The sequence below is a fragment of the Drosophila subpulchrella genome, chromosome 2R, assembly GCF_014743375.2.
Source record: "Drosophila subpulchrella strain 33 F10 #4 breed RU33 chromosome 2R, RU_Dsub_v1.1 Primary Assembly, whole genome shotgun sequence".
NCBI classification, from domain to species: domain Eukaryota; kingdom Metazoa; phylum Arthropoda; class Insecta; order Diptera; family Drosophilidae; genus Drosophila; species Drosophila subpulchrella.
The window spans coordinates 18,507-32,503 of NC_050611.1; the positions used below are offsets into that span (position 1 = coordinate 18,507).

Genomic DNA, 13,997 nt, shown 5'->3' on the forward strand with positions numbered 1-13,997 from the left:
CAAAATTATTTCTTGCACTGATTTTTTTCTTAAAGCACACGACTCCAAACCGTTTCAGTCCATTTATTTCGATTAAAAGCATTTTTAATATTGGCCGAAGGTAGCAGGACCGAAATTCCAATTCAGAGTATAAGGCCAACGCTCAGCCCTCCGACTTTCGCCAACGACCATACCACGCTGAACACATCGGTTCTCGTCCGATCACCGAAATTAAGCAGCGTCGGGCGCGGTTAGTACTTAGATGGGGGACCGCTTGGGAACACCGCGTGTTGTTGGCCTCGTCAACAACTTTTTGCCGCTTTTATTTTATTTTTCAACGCAATCTGAATAGCATTTTCGCTGCAAATTCAAAATTCAAATGAAAAATTTATCCAGAATTTCAATTTCGACTATTTCAAAATTATTTCTTGCACTGATTTTTTTCTTAAAGCACACGACTCCAAACCGTTTCAGTCCATTTATTTCGATTAAAAGCATTTTTAATATTGGCCGAAGGTAGCAGGACCGAAATTCCAATTCAGAGTATAAGGCCAACGCTCAGCCCTCCGACTTTCGCCAACGACCATACCACGCTGAACACATCGGTTCTCGTCCGATCACCGAAATTAAGCAGCGTCGGGCGCGGTTAGTACTTAGATGGGGACCGCTTGGGAACACCGCGTGTTGTTGGCCTCGTCAACAACTTTTGCCGCTTTATATTTTTCAACGCAATCTGAATAGCATTTTTCGCTGCAAATTCAAAATTCAAATGAAAAATTTATCCAGAATTTCAATTTCGACTATTTCAAAATTATTTCTTGCACTGATTTTTTCTTAAAGCACACGACTCCAAACCGTTTCAGTCCATTTATTTCGATTAAAAGCATTTTAATATTGGCCGAAGGTAGCAGGACCGAAATTCCAATTCAGAGTATAAGGCCAACGCTCAGCCCTCCGACTTTCGCCAACGACCATACCACGCTGAACACATCGGTTCTCGTCCGATCACCGAAATTAAGCAGCGTCGGGCGCGGTTAGTACTTAGATGGGGGACCGCTTGGGAACACCGCGTTGTTGGCCTCGTCAACAACTTTTTGCCGCTTTTATTTTTCAACGCAATCTGAATAGCATTTTTCGCTGCAAATTCAAAATTCAAATGAAAAATTTATCCAGAATTTCAATTTCGACTATTTCAAAATTATTTCTTGCACTGATTTTTTCTTAAAGCACACGACTCCAAACCGTTTCAGTCCATTTATTTCGATTAAAAGCATTTTTAATATTGGCCGAAGGTAGCAGGACCGAAATTCCAATTCAGAGTATAAGGCCAACGCTCAGCCCTCCGACTTTCGCCAACGACCATACCACGCTGAACACATCGGTTCTCGTCCGATCACCGAAATTAAGCAGCGTCGGGCGCGGTTAGTACTTAGATGGGGGACCGCTTGGGAACACCGCGTGTTGTTGGCCTCGTCAACAATTTTGCCGCTTTTATATTTTTCAACGCAATCTGAATAGCATTTTTCGCTGCAAATTCAAAATTCAAATGAAAAATTTATCCAGAATTTCAATTTCGACTATTTCAAAATTATTTCTTGCACTGATTTTTTCTTAAAGCACACGACTCCAAACCGTTTCAGTCCATTTATTTCGATTAAAAGCATTTTTAATATTGGCCGAAGGTAGCAGGACCGAAATTCCAATTCAGAGTATAAGGCCAACGCTCAGCCCTCCGACTTTCGCCAACGACCATACCACGCTGAACACATCGGTTCTCGTCCGATCACCGAAATTAAGCAGCGTCGGGCGCGGTTAGTACTTAGATGGGGACCGCTTGGGAACACCGCGTGTTGTTGGCCTCGTCAACAACTTTTGCCGCTTTTATATTTTTCAACGCAATCTGAATAGCATTTTTCGCTGCAAATTCAAAATTCAAATGAAAAATTTATCCAGAATTTCAATTTCGACTATTTCAAAATTATTTCTTGCACTGATTTTTTTCTTAAAGCACACGACTCCAAACCGTTTCAGTCCATTTATTTCGATTAAAAGCATTTTTAATATTGGCCGAAGGTAGCAGGACCGAAATTCCAATTCAGAGTATAAGGCCAACGCTCAGCCCTCCGACTTTCGCCAACGACCATACCACGCTGAACACATCGGTTCTCGTCCGATCACCGAAATTAAGCAGCGTCGGGCGCGGTTAGTACTTAGATGGGGACCGCTTGGAACACCGCGTGTTGTTGGCCTCGTCAACAACTTTTTGCCGCTTTTATATTTTTCAACGCAATCTGAATAGCATTTTTCGCTGCAAATTCAAAATTCAAATGAAAAATTTATCCAGAATTTCAATTTCGACTATTTCAAAATTATTTCTTGCACTGATTTTTTCTTAAAGCACACGACTCCAAACCGTTTCAGTCCATTTATTTCGATTAAAAGCATTTTTAATATTGGCCGAAGGTAGCAGGACCGAAATTCCAATTCAGAGTATAAGGCCAACGCTCAGCCCTCCGACTTTCGCCAACGACCATACCACGCTGAACACATCGGTTCTCGTCCGATCACCGAAATTAAGCAGCGTCGGGCGCGGTTAGTACTTAGATGGGGGACCGCTTGGGAACACCGCGTGTTGTTGGCCTCGTCAACAACTTTTTGCCGCTTTTATATTTTTCAACGCAATCTGAATAGCATTTTTCGCTGCAAATTCAAAATTCAAATGAAAAATTTATCCAGAATTTCAATTTCGACTATTTCAAAATTATTTCTTGCACTGATTTTTTCTTAAAGCACACGACTCCAAACCGTTTCAGTCCATTTATTTCGATTAAAAGCATTTTTAATATTGGCCGAAGGTAGCAGGACCGAAATTCCAATTCAGAGTATAAGGCCAACGCTCAGCCCTCCGACTTTCGCCAACGACCATACCACGCTGAACACATCGGTTCTCGTCCGATCACCGAAATTAAGCAGCGTCGGGCGCGGTTAGTACTTAGATGAGGGACCGCTTGGGAACACCGCGTGTTGTTGGCCTCGTCAACAACTTTTTGCCGCTTTATATTTTTCAACGCAATCTGAATAGCATTTTTCGCTGCAAATTCAAAATTCAAATGAAAAATTTATCCAGAATTTCAATTTCGACTATTTCAAAATTATTTCTTGCACTGATTTTTTTCTTAAAGCACACGACTCAAAACCGTTTCAGTCCATTTATTTCGATTAAAAGCATTTTTAATATTGGCCGAAGGTAGCAGGACCGAAATTCCAATTCAGAGTATAAGGCCAACGCTCAGCCCTCCGACTTTCGCCAACGACCATACCACGCTGAACACATCGGTTCTCGTCCGATCACCGAAATTAAGCAGCGTCGGGCGCGGTTAGTACTTAGATGGGGGACCGCTTGGGAACACCGCGTGTTGTTGGCCTCGTCAACAACTTTTTGCCGCTTTTATATTTTTCAACGCAATCTGAATAGCATTTTTCGCTGCAAATTCAAAATTCAAATGAAAAATTTATCCAGAATTTCAATTTCGACTATTTCAAAATTATTTCTTGCACTGATTTTTTTCTTAAAGCACACGACTCCAAACCGTTTCAGTCCATTTATTTCGATTAAAAGCATTTTTAATATTGGCCGAAGGTAGCAGGACCGAAATTCCAATTCAGAGTATAAGGCCAACGCTCAGCCCTCCGACTTTCGCCAACGACCATACCACGCTGAACACATCGGTTCTCGTCCGATCACCGAAATTAAGCAGCGTCGGGCGCGGTTAGTACTTAGATGGGGGACCGCTTGGGAACACCGCGTGTTGTTGGCCTCGTCAACAACTTTTTGCCGCTTTATATTTTTCAACGCAATCTGAATAGCATTTTTCGCTGCAAATTCAAAATTCAAATGAAAAATTTATCCAGAATTTCAATTTCGACTATTTCAAAATTATTTCTTGCACTGATTTTTTTCTTAAAGCACACGACTCCAAACCGTTTCAGTCCATTTATTTCGATTAAAAGCATTTTAATATTGGCCGAAGGTAGCAGGACCGAAATTCCAATTCAGAGTATAAGGCCAACGCTCAGCCCTCCGACTTTCGCCAACGACCATACCACGCTGAACACATCGGTTCTCGTCCGATCACCGAAATTAAGCAGCGTCGGGCGCGGTTAGTACTTAGATGGGGGACCGCTTGGGAACACCGCGTGTTGTTGGCCTCGTCAACAACTTTTTGCCGCTTTTATATTTTTCAACGCAATCTGAATAGCATTTTTCGCTGCAAATTCAAAATTCAAATGAAAAATTTATCCAGAATTTCAATTTCGACTATTTCAAAATTATTTCTTGCACTGATTTTTTTCTTAAAGCACACGACTCCAAACCGTTTCAGTCCATTTATTTCGATTAAAAGCATTTTAATATTGGCCGAAGGTAGCAGGACCGAAATTCCAATTCAGAGTATAAGGCCAACGCTCAGCCCTCCGACTTTCGCCAACGACCATACCACGCTGAACACATCGGTTCTCGTCCGATCACCGAAATTAAGCAGCGTCGGGCGCGGTTAGTACTTAGATGAGGGACCGCTTGGGAACACCGCGTGTTGTTGGCCTCGTCAACAACTTTTTGCCGCTTTTATATTTTTCAACGCAATCTGAATAGCATTTTTCGCTGCAAATTCAAAATTCAAATGAAAAATTTATCCAGAATTTCAATTTCGACTATTTCAAAATATTTCTTGCACTGATTTTTTTCTTAAAGCACACGACTCCAAACCGTTTCAGTCCATTTATTTCGATTAAAAGCATTTTTAATATTGGCCGAAGGTAGCAGGACCGAAATTCCAATTCAGAGTATAAGGCCAACGCTCAGCCCTCCGACTTTCGCCAACGACCATACCACGCTGAACACATCGGTTCTCGTCCGATCACCGAAATTAAGCAGCGTCGGGCGCGGTTAGTACTTAGATGGGGGACCGCTTGGGAACACCGCGTGTTGTTGGCCTCGTCAACAACTTTTTGCCGCTTTTATATTTTCAACGCAATCTGAATAGCATTTTTCGCTGCAAATTCAAAATTCAAATGAAAAATTTATCCAGAATTTCAATTTCGACTATTTCAAAATTATTTCTTGCACTGATTTTTTTCTTAAAGCACACGACTCCAAACCGTTTCAGTCCATTTATTTCGATTAAAAGCATTTTTAATATTGGCCGAAGGTAGCAGGACCGAAATTCCAATTCAGAGTATAAGGCCAACGCTCAGCCCTCCGACTTTCGCCAACGACCATACCACGCTGAACACATCGGTTCTCGTCCGATCACCGAAATTAAGCAGCGTCGGGCGCGGTTAGTACTTAGATGGGGACCGCTTGGGAACACCGCGTGTTGTTGCCTCGTCAACAACTTTTTGCCGCTTTTATATTTTTCAACGCAATCTGAATAGCATTTTTCGCTGCAAATTCAAAATTCAAATGAAAAAATTATCCAGAATTTCAATTTCGACTATTTCAAAATTATTTCTTGCACTGATTTTTTTCTTAAAGCACACGACTCCAAACCGTTTCAGTCCATTTATTTCGATTAAAAGCATTTTTAATATTGGCCGAAGGTAGCAGGACCGAAATTCCAATTCAGAGTATAAGGCCAACGCTCAGCCCTCCGACTTTCGCCAACGACCATACCACGCTGAACACATCGGTTCTCGTCCGATCACCGAAATTAAGCAGCGTCGGGCGCGGTTAGTACTTAGATGAGGGACCGCTTGGGAACACCGCGTGTTGTTGGCCTCGTCAACAACTTTTTGCCGCTTTTATATTTTTCAACGCAATCTGAATAGCATTTTTCGCTGCAAATTCAAAATTCAAATGAAAAATTTATCCAGAATTTCAATTTCGACTATTTCAAAATTATTTCTTGCACTGATTTTTTCTTAAAGCACACGACTCCAAACCGTTTCAGTCCATTTATTTCGATTAAAAGCATTTTTAATATTGGCCGAAGGTAGCAGGACCGAAATTCCAATTCAGAGTATAAGGCCAACGCTCAGCCCTCCGACTTTCGCCAACGACCATACCACGCTGAACACATCGGTTCTCGTCCGATCACCGAAATTAAGCAGCGTCGGGCGCGGTTAGTACTTAGATGGGGACCGCTTGGGAACACCGCGTGTTGTTGGCCTCGTCAACAACTTTTTGCCGCTTTTATTTTTCAACGCAATCTGAATAGCATTTTTCGCTGCAAATTCAAAATTCAAATGAAAAATTTATCCAGAATTTCAATTTCGACTATTTCAAAATTATTTCTTGCACTGATTTTTTTCTTAAAGCACACGACTCCAAACCGTTTCAGTCCATTTATTTCGATTAAAAGCATTTTTAATATTGGCCGAAGGTAGCAGGACCGAAATTCCAATTCAGAGTATAAGGCCAACGCTCAGCCCTCCGACTTTCGCCAACGACCATACCACGCTGAACACATCGGTTCTCGTCCGATCACCGAAATTAAGCAGCGTCGGGCGCGGTTAGTACTTAGAGGGGACCGCTTGGGAACACCGCGTGTTGTTGGCCTCGTCAACAACTTTTTGCCGCTTTTATATTTTTCAACGCAATCTGAATAGCATTTTTCGCTGCAAATTCAAAATTCAAATGAAAAATTTATCCAGAATTTCAATTTCGACTATTTCAAAATTATTTCTTGCACTGATTTTTTTCTTAAAGCACACGACTCCAAACCGTTTCAGTCCATTTATTTCGATTAAAAGCATTTTTAATATGGCCGAAGGTAGCAGGACCGAAATTCCAATTCAGAGTATAAGGCCAACGCTCAGCCCTCCGACTTTCGCCAACGACCATACCACGCTGAACACATCGGTTCTCGTCCGATCACCGAAATTAAGCAGCGTCGGGCGCGGTTAGTACTTAGATGGGGGACCGCTTGGGAACACCGCGTGTTGTTGGCCTCGTCAACAACTTTTTGCCGCTTTTATATTTTTCAACGCAATCTGAATAGCATTTTCGCTGCAAATTCAAAATTCAAATGAAAAATTTATCCAGAATTTCAATTTCGACTATTTCAAAATTATTTCTTGCACTGATTTTTTTCTTAAAGCACACGACTCCAAACCGTTTCAGTCCATTTATTTCGATTAAAAGCATTTTTAATATTGGCCGAAGGTAGCAGGACCGAAATTCCAATTCAGAGTATAAGGCCAACGCTCAGCCCTCCGACTTTCGCCAACGACCATACCACGCTGAACACATCGGTTCTCGTCCGATCACCGAAATTAAGCAGCGTCGGGCGCGGTTAGTACTTAGATGGGGGACCGCTTGGGAACACGCGTGTTGTTGGCCTCGTCAACAACTTTTTGCCGCTTTATATTTTTCAACGCAATCTGAATAGCATTTTTCGCTGCAAATTCAAAATTCAAATGAAAAATTTATCCAGAATTTCAATTTCGACTATTTCAAAATTATTTCTTGCACTGATTTTTTTCTTAAAGCACACGACTCCAAACCGTTTCAGTCCATTTATTTCGATTAAAAGCATTTTTAATATTGGCCGAAGGTAGCAGGACCGAAATTCCAATTCAGAGTATAAGGCCAACGCTCAGCCCTCCGACTTTCGCCAACGACCATACCACGCTGAACACATCGGTTCTCGTCCGATCACCGAAATTAAGCAGCGTCGGGCGCGGTTAGTACTTAGATGAGGGACCGCTTGGGAAACACCGCGTGTTGTTGGCCTCGTCAACAACTTTTTGCCGCTTTTATATTTTTCAACGCAATCTGAATAGCATTTTTCGCTGCAAATTCAAAATTCAAATGAAAAATTTATCCAGAATTTCAATTTCGACTATTTCAAAATTATTTCTTGCACTGATTTTTTTCTTAAAGCACACGACTCCAAACCGTTTCAGTCCATTTATTTCGATTAAAAGCATTTTTAATATTGGCCGAAGGTAGCAGGACCGAAATTCCAATTCAGAGTATAAGGCCAACGCTCAGCCCTCCGACTTTCGCCAACGACCATACCACGCTGAACACATCGGTTCTCGTCCGATCACCGAAATTAAGCAGCGTCGGGCGCGGTTAGTACTTAGATGAGGGACCGCTTGGGAACACCGCGTGTTGTTGGCCTCGTCAACAACTTTTTGCCGCTTTTATATTTTTCAACGCAATCTGAATAGCATTTTTCGCTGCAAATTCAAAATTCAAATGAAAAATTTATCCAGAATTTCAATTTCGACTATTTCAAAATTATTTCTTGCACTGATTTTTTTCTTAAAGCACACGACTCCAAACCGTTTCAGTCCATTTATTTCGATTAAAAGCATTTTTAATATTGGCCGAAGGTAGCAGGACCGAAATTCCAATTCAGAGTATAAGGCCAACGCTCAGCCCTCCGACTTTCGCCAACGACCATACCACGCTGAACACATCGGTTCTCGTCCGATCACCGAAATTAAGCAGCGTCGGGCGCGGTTAGTACTTAGATGAGGGACCGCTTGGGAACACCGCGTGTTGTTGGCCTCGTCAACAACTTTTTGCCGCTTTTATATTTTTCAACGCAATCTGAATAGCATTTTTCGCTGCAAATTCAAAATTCAAATGAAAAATTTATCCAGAATTTCAATTTCGACTATTTCAAAATTATTTCTTGCACTGATTTTTTTCTTAAAGCACACGACTCCAAACCGTTTCAGTCCATTTATTTCGATTAAAAGCATTTTTAATATTGCCGAAGGTAGCAGGACCGAAATTCCAATTCAGAGTATAAGGCCAACGCTCAGCCCTCCGACTTTCGCCAACGACCATACCACGCTGAACACATCGGTTCTCGTCCGATCACCGAAATTAAGCAGCGTCGGGCGCGGTTAGTACTTAGATGGGGGACCGCTTGGGAACACCGCGTGTTGTTGGCCTCGTCAACAACTTTTTGCGCTTTTATATTTTTCAACGCAATCTGAATAGCATTTTTCGCTGCAAATTCAAAATTCAAATGAAAAATTTATCCAGAATTTCAATTTCGACTATTTCAAAATTATTTCTTGCACTGATTTTTTTCTTAAAGCACACGACTCCAAACCGTTTCAGTCCATTTATTTCGATTAAAAGCATTTTTAATATTGGCCGAAGGTAGCAGGACCGAAATTCCAATTCAGAGTATAAGGCCAACGCTCAGCCCTCCGACTTTCGCCAACGACCATACCACGCTGAACACATCGGTTCTCGTCCGATCACCGAAATTAAGCAGCGTCGGGCGCGGTTAGTACTTAGATGGGGGACCGCTTGGGAACACCGCGTGTTGTTGGCCTCGTCAACAACTTTTTGCCGCTTTTATATTTTTCAACGCAATCTGAATAGCATTTTTCGCTGCAAATTCAAAATTCAAATGAAAAATTTATCCAGAATTTCAATTTCGACTATTTCAAAATTATTTCTTGCACTGATTTTTTTCTTAAAGCACACGACTCCAAACCGTTTCAGTCCATTTATTTCGATTAAAAGCATTTTTAATATTGGCCGAAGGTAGCAGGACCGAAATTCCAATTCAGAGTATAAGGCCAACGCTCAGCCCTCCGACTTTCGCCAACGACCATACCACGCTGAACACATCGGTTCTCGTCCGATCACCGAAATTAAGCAGCGTCGGGCGCGGTTAGTACTTAGATGGGGGACCGCTTGGGAACACCGCGTGTTGTTGGCCTCGTCAACAACTTTTTGCCGCTTTTATATTTTTCAACGCAATCTGAATAGCATTTTTCGCTGCAAATTCAAAATTCAAATGAAAAATTTATCCAGAATTTCAATTTCGACTATTTCAAAATTATTTCTTGCACTGATTTTTTTCTTAAAGCACACGACTCCAAACCGTTTCAGTCCATTTATTTCGATTAAAAGCATTTTTAATATTGGCCGAAGGTAGCAGGACCGAAATTCCAATTCAGAGTATAAGGCCAACGCTCAGCCCTCCGACTTTCGCCAACGACCATACCACGCTGAACACATCGGTTCTCGTCCGATCACCGAAATTAAGCAGCGTCGGGCGCGGTTAGTACTTAGATGGGGGACCGCTTGGGAACACCGCGTGTTGTTGGCCTCGTCAACAACTTTTTGCCGCTTTATATTTTTCAACGCAATCTGAATAGCATTTTTCGCTGCAAATTCAAAATTCAAATGAAAAATTTATCCAGAATTTCAATTTCGACTATTTCAAAATTATTTCTTGCACTGATTTTTTTCTTAAAGCACACGACTCCAAACCGTTTCAGTCCATTTATTTCGATTAAAAGCATTTTTAATATTGGCCGAAGGTAGCAGGACCGAAATTCCAATTCAGAGTATAAGGCCAACGCTCAGCCCTCCGACTTTCGCCAACGACCATACCACGCTGAACACATCGGTTCTCGTCCGATCACCGAAATTAAGCAGCGTCGGGCGCGGTTAGTACTTAGATGGGGGACCGCTTGGGAACACCGCGTGTTGTTGGCCTCGTCAACAACTTTTTGCCGCTTTATATTTTTCAACGCAATCTGAATAGCATTTTTCGCTGCAAATTCAAAATTCAAATGAAAAATTTATCCAGAATTTCAATTTCGACTATTTCAAAATTATTTCTTGCACTGATTTTTTTCTTAAAGCACACGACTCCAAACCGTTTCAGTCCATTTATTTCGATTAAAAGCATTTTTAATATTGGCCGAAGGTAGCAGGACCGAAATTCCAATTCAGAGTATAAGGCCAACGCTCAGCCCTCCGACTTTCGCCAACGACCATACCACGCTGAACACATCGGTTCTCGTCCGATCACCGAAATTAAGCAGCGTCGGGCGCGGTTAGTACTTAGATGGGGGACCGCTTGGGAACACCGCGTGTTGTTGGCCTCGTCAACAACTTTTTGCCGCTTTTATATTTTTCAACGCAATCTGAATAGCATTTTTCGCTGCAAATTCAAAATTCAAATGAAAAATTTATCCAGAATTTCAATTTCGACTATTTCAAAATTATTTCTTGCACTGATTTTTTTCTTAAAGCACACGACTCCAAACCGTTTCAGTCCATTTATTTCGATTAAAAGCATTTTTAATATTGGCCGAAGGTAGCAGGACCGAAATTCCAATTCAGAGTATAAGGCCAACGCTCAGCCCTCCGACTTTCGCCAACGACCATACCACGCTGAACACATCGGTTCTCGTCCGATCACCGAAATTAAGCAGCGTCGGGCGCGGTTAGTACTTAGATGGGGGACCGCTTGGGAACACCGCGTGTTGTTGGCCTCGTCAACAACTTTTTGCCGCTTTATATTTTTCAACGCAATCTGAATAGCATTTTTCGCTGCAAATTCAAAATTCAAATGAAAAATTTATCCAGAATTTCAATTTCGACTATTTCAAAATTATTTCTTGCACTGATTTTTTCTTAAAGCACACGACTCCAAACCGTTTCAGTCCATTTATTTCGATTAAAAGCATTTTTAATATTGGCCGAAGGTAGCAGGACCGAAATTCCAATTCAGAGTATAAGGCCAACGCTCAGCCCTCCGACTTTCGCCAACGACCATACCACGCTGAACACATCGGTTCTCGTCCGATCACCGAAATTAAGCAGCGTCGGGCGCGGTTAGTACTTAGATGGGGACCGCTTGGAACACCGCGTGTGTTGGCCTCGTCAACAACTTTTTGCCGCTTTTATATTTTTCAACGCAATCTGAATAGCATTTTTCGCTGCAAATTCAAAATTCAAATGAAAAATTTATCCAGAATTTCAATTTCGACTATTTCAAAATTATTTCTTGCACTGATTTTTTTCTTAAAGCACACGACTCCAAACCGTTTCAGTCCATTTATTTCGATTAAAAGCATTTTTAATATTGGCCGAAGGTAGCAGGACCGAAATTCCAATTCAGAGTATAAGGCCAACGCTCAGCCCTCCGACTTTCGCCAACGACCATACCACGCTGAACACATCGGTTCTCGTCCGATCACCGAAATTAAGCAGCGTCGGGCGCGGTTAGTACTTAGATGGGGGACCGCTTGGGAACACCGCGTGTTGTTGGCCTCGTCAACAACTTTTTGCCGCTTTTATATTTTCAACGCAATCTGAATAGCATTTTTCGCTGCAAATTCAAAATTCAAATGAAAAATTTATCAGAATTTCAATTTCGACTATTTCAAAATTATTTCTTGCACTGATTTTTTTCTTAAAGCACACGACTCCAAACCGTTTCAGTCCATTTATTTCGATTAAAAGCATTTTTAATATTGGCCGAAGGTAGCAGGACCGAAATTCCAATTCAGAGTATAAGGCCAACGCTCAGCCCTCCGACTTTCGCCAACGACCATACCACGCTGAACACATCGGTTCTCGTCCGATCACCGAAATTAAGCAGCGTCGGGCGCGGTTAGTACTTAGATGGGGGACCGCTTGGGAACACCGCGTGTTGTTGGCCTCGTCAACAACTTTTTGCCGCTTTTATATTTTTCAACGCAATCTGAATAGCATTTTTCGCTGCAAATTCAAAATTCAAATGAAAAATTTATCCAGAATTTCAATTTCGACTATTTCAAAATTATTTCTTGCACTGATTTTTTTCTTAAAGCACACGACTCCAAACCGTTTCAGTCCATTTATTTCGATTAAAAGCATTTTTAATATTGGCCGAAGGTAGCAGGACCGAAATTCCAATTCAGAGTATAAGGCCAACGCTCAGCCCTCCGACTTTCGCCAACGACCATACCACGCTGAACACATCGGTTCTCGTCCGATCACCGAAATTAAGCAGCGTCGGGCGCGGTTAGTACTTAGATGAGGGACCGCTTGGGAACACCGCGTGTTGTTGGCCTCGTCAACAACTTTTTGCCGCTTTTATATTTTTCAACGCAATCTGAATAGCATTTTTCGCTGCAAATTCAAAATTCAAATGAAAAATTTATCCAGAATTTCAATTTCGACTATTTCAAAATTATTTCTTGCACTGATTTTTTTCTTAAAGCACACGACTCCAAACCGTTTCAGTCCATTTATTTCGATTAAAAGCATTTTTAATATTGGCCGAAGGTAGCAGGACCGAAATTCCAATTCAGAGTATAAGGCCAACGCTCAGCCCTCCGACTTTCGCCAACGACCATACCACGCTGAACACATCGGTTCTCGTCCGATCACCGAAATTAAGCAGCGTCGGGCGCGGTTAGTACTTAGATGAGGGACCGCTTGGGAACACCGCGTGTTGTTGGCCTCGTCAACAACTTTTTGCCGCTTTTATATTTTTCAACGCAATCTGAATAGCATTTTTCGCTGCAAATTCAAAATTCAAATGAAAAATTTATCCAGAATTTCAATTTCGACTATTTCAAAATTATTTCTTGCACTGATTTTTTCTTAAAGCACACGACTCCAAACCGTTTCAGTCCATTTATTTCGATTAAAAGCATTTTTTAATATTGGCCGAAGGTAGCAGGACCGAAATTCCAATTCAGAGTATAAGGCCAACGCTCAGCCCTCCGACTTTCGCCAACGACCATACCACGCTGAACACATCGGTTCTCGTCCGATCACCGAAATTAAGCAGCGTCGGGCGCGGTTAGTACTTAGATGGGGGACCGCTTGGGAACACCGCGTGTTGTGGCCTCGTCAACAACTTTTTGCCGCTTTTATATTTTTCAACGCAATCTGAATAGCATTTTCGCTGCAAATTCAAAATTCAAATGAAAAATTTATCCAGAATTTCAATTTCGACTATTTCAAAATTATTTCTTGCACTGATTTTTTTCTTAAAGCACACGACTCCAAACCGTTTCAGTCCATTTATTTCGATTAAAAGCATTTTTAATATTGGCCGAAGGTAGCAGGACCGAAATTCCAATTCAGAGTATAAGGCCAACGCTCAGCCCTCCGACTTTCGCCAACGACCATACCACGCTGAACACATCGGTTCTCGTCCGATCACCGAAATTAAGCAGCGTCGGGCGCGGTTAGTACTTAGATGGGGGACCGCTGGGAACACCGCGTGTTGTTGGCCTCGTCAACAACT

At 41.8% G+C, this 13,997-nt stretch overlaps 30 non-coding genes and 6 pseudogenes across 30 annotated transcripts; all 36 read left to right on the forward strand.

Moving 5' to 3' along the window:
- The first annotated feature begins 159 nt into the window (after nt 1-159).
- LOC119552304 lies at nt 160-278 on the forward strand. The gene has a single exon (XR_005219650.1). It is a non-coding gene; the product is annotated as a 5S ribosomal RNA (ribosomal RNA).
- A 276-nt stretch (nt 279-554) lies between these two features.
- Nucleotides 555-672, forward strand: LOC119552253. Its single transcript, XR_005219627.1, has one exon. It is a non-coding gene; the product is annotated as a 5S ribosomal RNA (ribosomal RNA).
- A 270-nt stretch (nt 673-942) lies between these two features.
- LOC119552288 lies at nt 943-1,059 on the forward strand (annotated as a pseudogene).
- A 271-nt stretch (nt 1,060-1,330) lies between these two features.
- LOC119552316 lies at nt 1,331-1,449 on the forward strand. Its single transcript, XR_005219651.1, has one exon. It is a non-coding gene; the product is annotated as a 5S ribosomal RNA (ribosomal RNA).
- Nucleotides 1,450-1,720: 271 nt separating this feature from the next.
- On the forward strand, nt 1,721-1,838 carry LOC119552254. Its single transcript, XR_005219628.1, has one exon. It is a non-coding gene; the product is annotated as a 5S ribosomal RNA (ribosomal RNA).
- Nucleotides 1,839-2,111: 273 nt separating this feature from the next.
- On the forward strand, nt 2,112-2,228 carry LOC119552306 (annotated as a pseudogene).
- A 273-nt stretch (nt 2,229-2,501) lies between these two features.
- On the forward strand, nt 2,502-2,620 carry LOC119552327. Its single transcript, XR_005219660.1, has one exon. It is a non-coding gene; the product is annotated as a 5S ribosomal RNA (ribosomal RNA).
- Nucleotides 2,621-2,893: 273 nt separating this feature from the next.
- LOC119552225 lies at nt 2,894-3,012 on the forward strand. Its single transcript, XR_005219600.1, has one exon. It is a non-coding gene; the product is annotated as a 5S ribosomal RNA (ribosomal RNA).
- A 273-nt stretch (nt 3,013-3,285) lies between these two features.
- On the forward strand, nt 3,286-3,404 carry LOC119552338. Its single transcript, XR_005219671.1, has one exon. It is a non-coding gene; the product is annotated as a 5S ribosomal RNA (ribosomal RNA).
- Nucleotides 3,405-3,678: 274 nt separating this feature from the next.
- Nucleotides 3,679-3,797, forward strand: LOC119552350. The gene has a single exon (XR_005219682.1). It is a non-coding gene; the product is annotated as a 5S ribosomal RNA (ribosomal RNA).
- Nucleotides 3,798-4,069: 272 nt separating this feature from the next.
- On the forward strand, nt 4,070-4,188 carry LOC119552353. The gene has a single exon (XR_005219685.1). It is a non-coding gene; the product is annotated as a 5S ribosomal RNA (ribosomal RNA).
- A 273-nt stretch (nt 4,189-4,461) lies between these two features.
- On the forward strand, nt 4,462-4,580 carry LOC119552226. The gene has a single exon (XR_005219601.1). It is a non-coding gene; the product is annotated as a 5S ribosomal RNA (ribosomal RNA).
- Nucleotides 4,581-4,853: 273 nt separating this feature from the next.
- Nucleotides 4,854-4,972, forward strand: LOC119552354. The gene has a single exon (XR_005219686.1). It is a non-coding gene; the product is annotated as a 5S ribosomal RNA (ribosomal RNA).
- A 273-nt stretch (nt 4,973-5,245) lies between these two features.
- LOC119552295 lies at nt 5,246-5,363 on the forward strand (annotated as a pseudogene).
- A 273-nt stretch (nt 5,364-5,636) lies between these two features.
- On the forward strand, nt 5,637-5,755 carry LOC119552227. The gene has a single exon (XR_005219602.1). It is a non-coding gene; the product is annotated as a 5S ribosomal RNA (ribosomal RNA).
- A 273-nt stretch (nt 5,756-6,028) lies between these two features.
- Nucleotides 6,029-6,146, forward strand: LOC119552255. The gene has a single exon (XR_005219629.1). It is a non-coding gene; the product is annotated as a 5S ribosomal RNA (ribosomal RNA).
- Nucleotides 6,147-6,418: 272 nt separating this feature from the next.
- LOC119552279 lies at nt 6,419-6,535 on the forward strand (annotated as a pseudogene).
- A 273-nt stretch (nt 6,536-6,808) lies between these two features.
- LOC119552356 lies at nt 6,809-6,927 on the forward strand. The gene has a single exon (XR_005219687.1). It is a non-coding gene; the product is annotated as a 5S ribosomal RNA (ribosomal RNA).
- A 273-nt stretch (nt 6,928-7,200) lies between these two features.
- Nucleotides 7,201-7,318, forward strand: LOC119552209. The gene has a single exon (XR_005219585.1). It is a non-coding gene; the product is annotated as a 5S ribosomal RNA (ribosomal RNA).
- Nucleotides 7,319-7,591: 273 nt separating this feature from the next.
- Nucleotides 7,592-7,711, forward strand: LOC119552286 (annotated as a pseudogene).
- Nucleotides 7,712-7,985: 274 nt separating this feature from the next.
- Nucleotides 7,986-8,104, forward strand: LOC119552228. The gene has a single exon (XR_005219603.1). It is a non-coding gene; the product is annotated as a 5S ribosomal RNA (ribosomal RNA).
- Nucleotides 8,105-8,378: 274 nt separating this feature from the next.
- LOC119552229 lies at nt 8,379-8,497 on the forward strand. The gene has a single exon (XR_005219604.1). It is a non-coding gene; the product is annotated as a 5S ribosomal RNA (ribosomal RNA).
- A 273-nt stretch (nt 8,498-8,770) lies between these two features.
- On the forward strand, nt 8,771-8,889 carry LOC119552357. Its single transcript, XR_005219688.1, has one exon. It is a non-coding gene; the product is annotated as a 5S ribosomal RNA (ribosomal RNA).
- A 273-nt stretch (nt 8,890-9,162) lies between these two features.
- Nucleotides 9,163-9,281, forward strand: LOC119552358. Its single transcript, XR_005219689.1, has one exon. It is a non-coding gene; the product is annotated as a 5S ribosomal RNA (ribosomal RNA).
- A 274-nt stretch (nt 9,282-9,555) lies between these two features.
- Nucleotides 9,556-9,674, forward strand: LOC119552359. The gene has a single exon (XR_005219690.1). It is a non-coding gene; the product is annotated as a 5S ribosomal RNA (ribosomal RNA).
- A 274-nt stretch (nt 9,675-9,948) lies between these two features.
- On the forward strand, nt 9,949-10,067 carry LOC119552360. Its single transcript, XR_005219691.1, has one exon. It is a non-coding gene; the product is annotated as a 5S ribosomal RNA (ribosomal RNA).
- Nucleotides 10,068-10,340: 273 nt separating this feature from the next.
- Nucleotides 10,341-10,459, forward strand: LOC119552362. The gene has a single exon (XR_005219693.1). It is a non-coding gene; the product is annotated as a 5S ribosomal RNA (ribosomal RNA).
- Nucleotides 10,460-10,732: 273 nt separating this feature from the next.
- On the forward strand, nt 10,733-10,851 carry LOC119552363. The gene has a single exon (XR_005219694.1). It is a non-coding gene; the product is annotated as a 5S ribosomal RNA (ribosomal RNA).
- Nucleotides 10,852-11,125: 274 nt separating this feature from the next.
- Nucleotides 11,126-11,244, forward strand: LOC119552364. Its single transcript, XR_005219695.1, has one exon. It is a non-coding gene; the product is annotated as a 5S ribosomal RNA (ribosomal RNA).
- Nucleotides 11,245-11,516: 272 nt separating this feature from the next.
- LOC119552315 lies at nt 11,517-11,632 on the forward strand (annotated as a pseudogene).
- A 274-nt stretch (nt 11,633-11,906) lies between these two features.
- On the forward strand, nt 11,907-12,025 carry LOC119552365. Its single transcript, XR_005219696.1, has one exon. It is a non-coding gene; the product is annotated as a 5S ribosomal RNA (ribosomal RNA).
- A 272-nt stretch (nt 12,026-12,297) lies between these two features.
- LOC119552366 lies at nt 12,298-12,416 on the forward strand. The gene has a single exon (XR_005219697.1). It is a non-coding gene; the product is annotated as a 5S ribosomal RNA (ribosomal RNA).
- A 274-nt stretch (nt 12,417-12,690) lies between these two features.
- On the forward strand, nt 12,691-12,809 carry LOC119552230. Its single transcript, XR_005219605.1, has one exon. It is a non-coding gene; the product is annotated as a 5S ribosomal RNA (ribosomal RNA).
- A 274-nt stretch (nt 12,810-13,083) lies between these two features.
- LOC119552231 lies at nt 13,084-13,202 on the forward strand. Its single transcript, XR_005219606.1, has one exon. It is a non-coding gene; the product is annotated as a 5S ribosomal RNA (ribosomal RNA).
- Nucleotides 13,203-13,476: 274 nt separating this feature from the next.
- LOC119552272 lies at nt 13,477-13,595 on the forward strand. Its single transcript, XR_005219645.1, has one exon. It is a non-coding gene; the product is annotated as a 5S ribosomal RNA (ribosomal RNA).
- A 272-nt stretch (nt 13,596-13,867) lies between these two features.
- Nucleotides 13,868-13,985, forward strand: LOC119552247. Its single transcript, XR_005219621.1, has one exon. It is a non-coding gene; the product is annotated as a 5S ribosomal RNA (ribosomal RNA).
- Nucleotides 13,986-13,997: the final 12 nt, after the last annotated feature.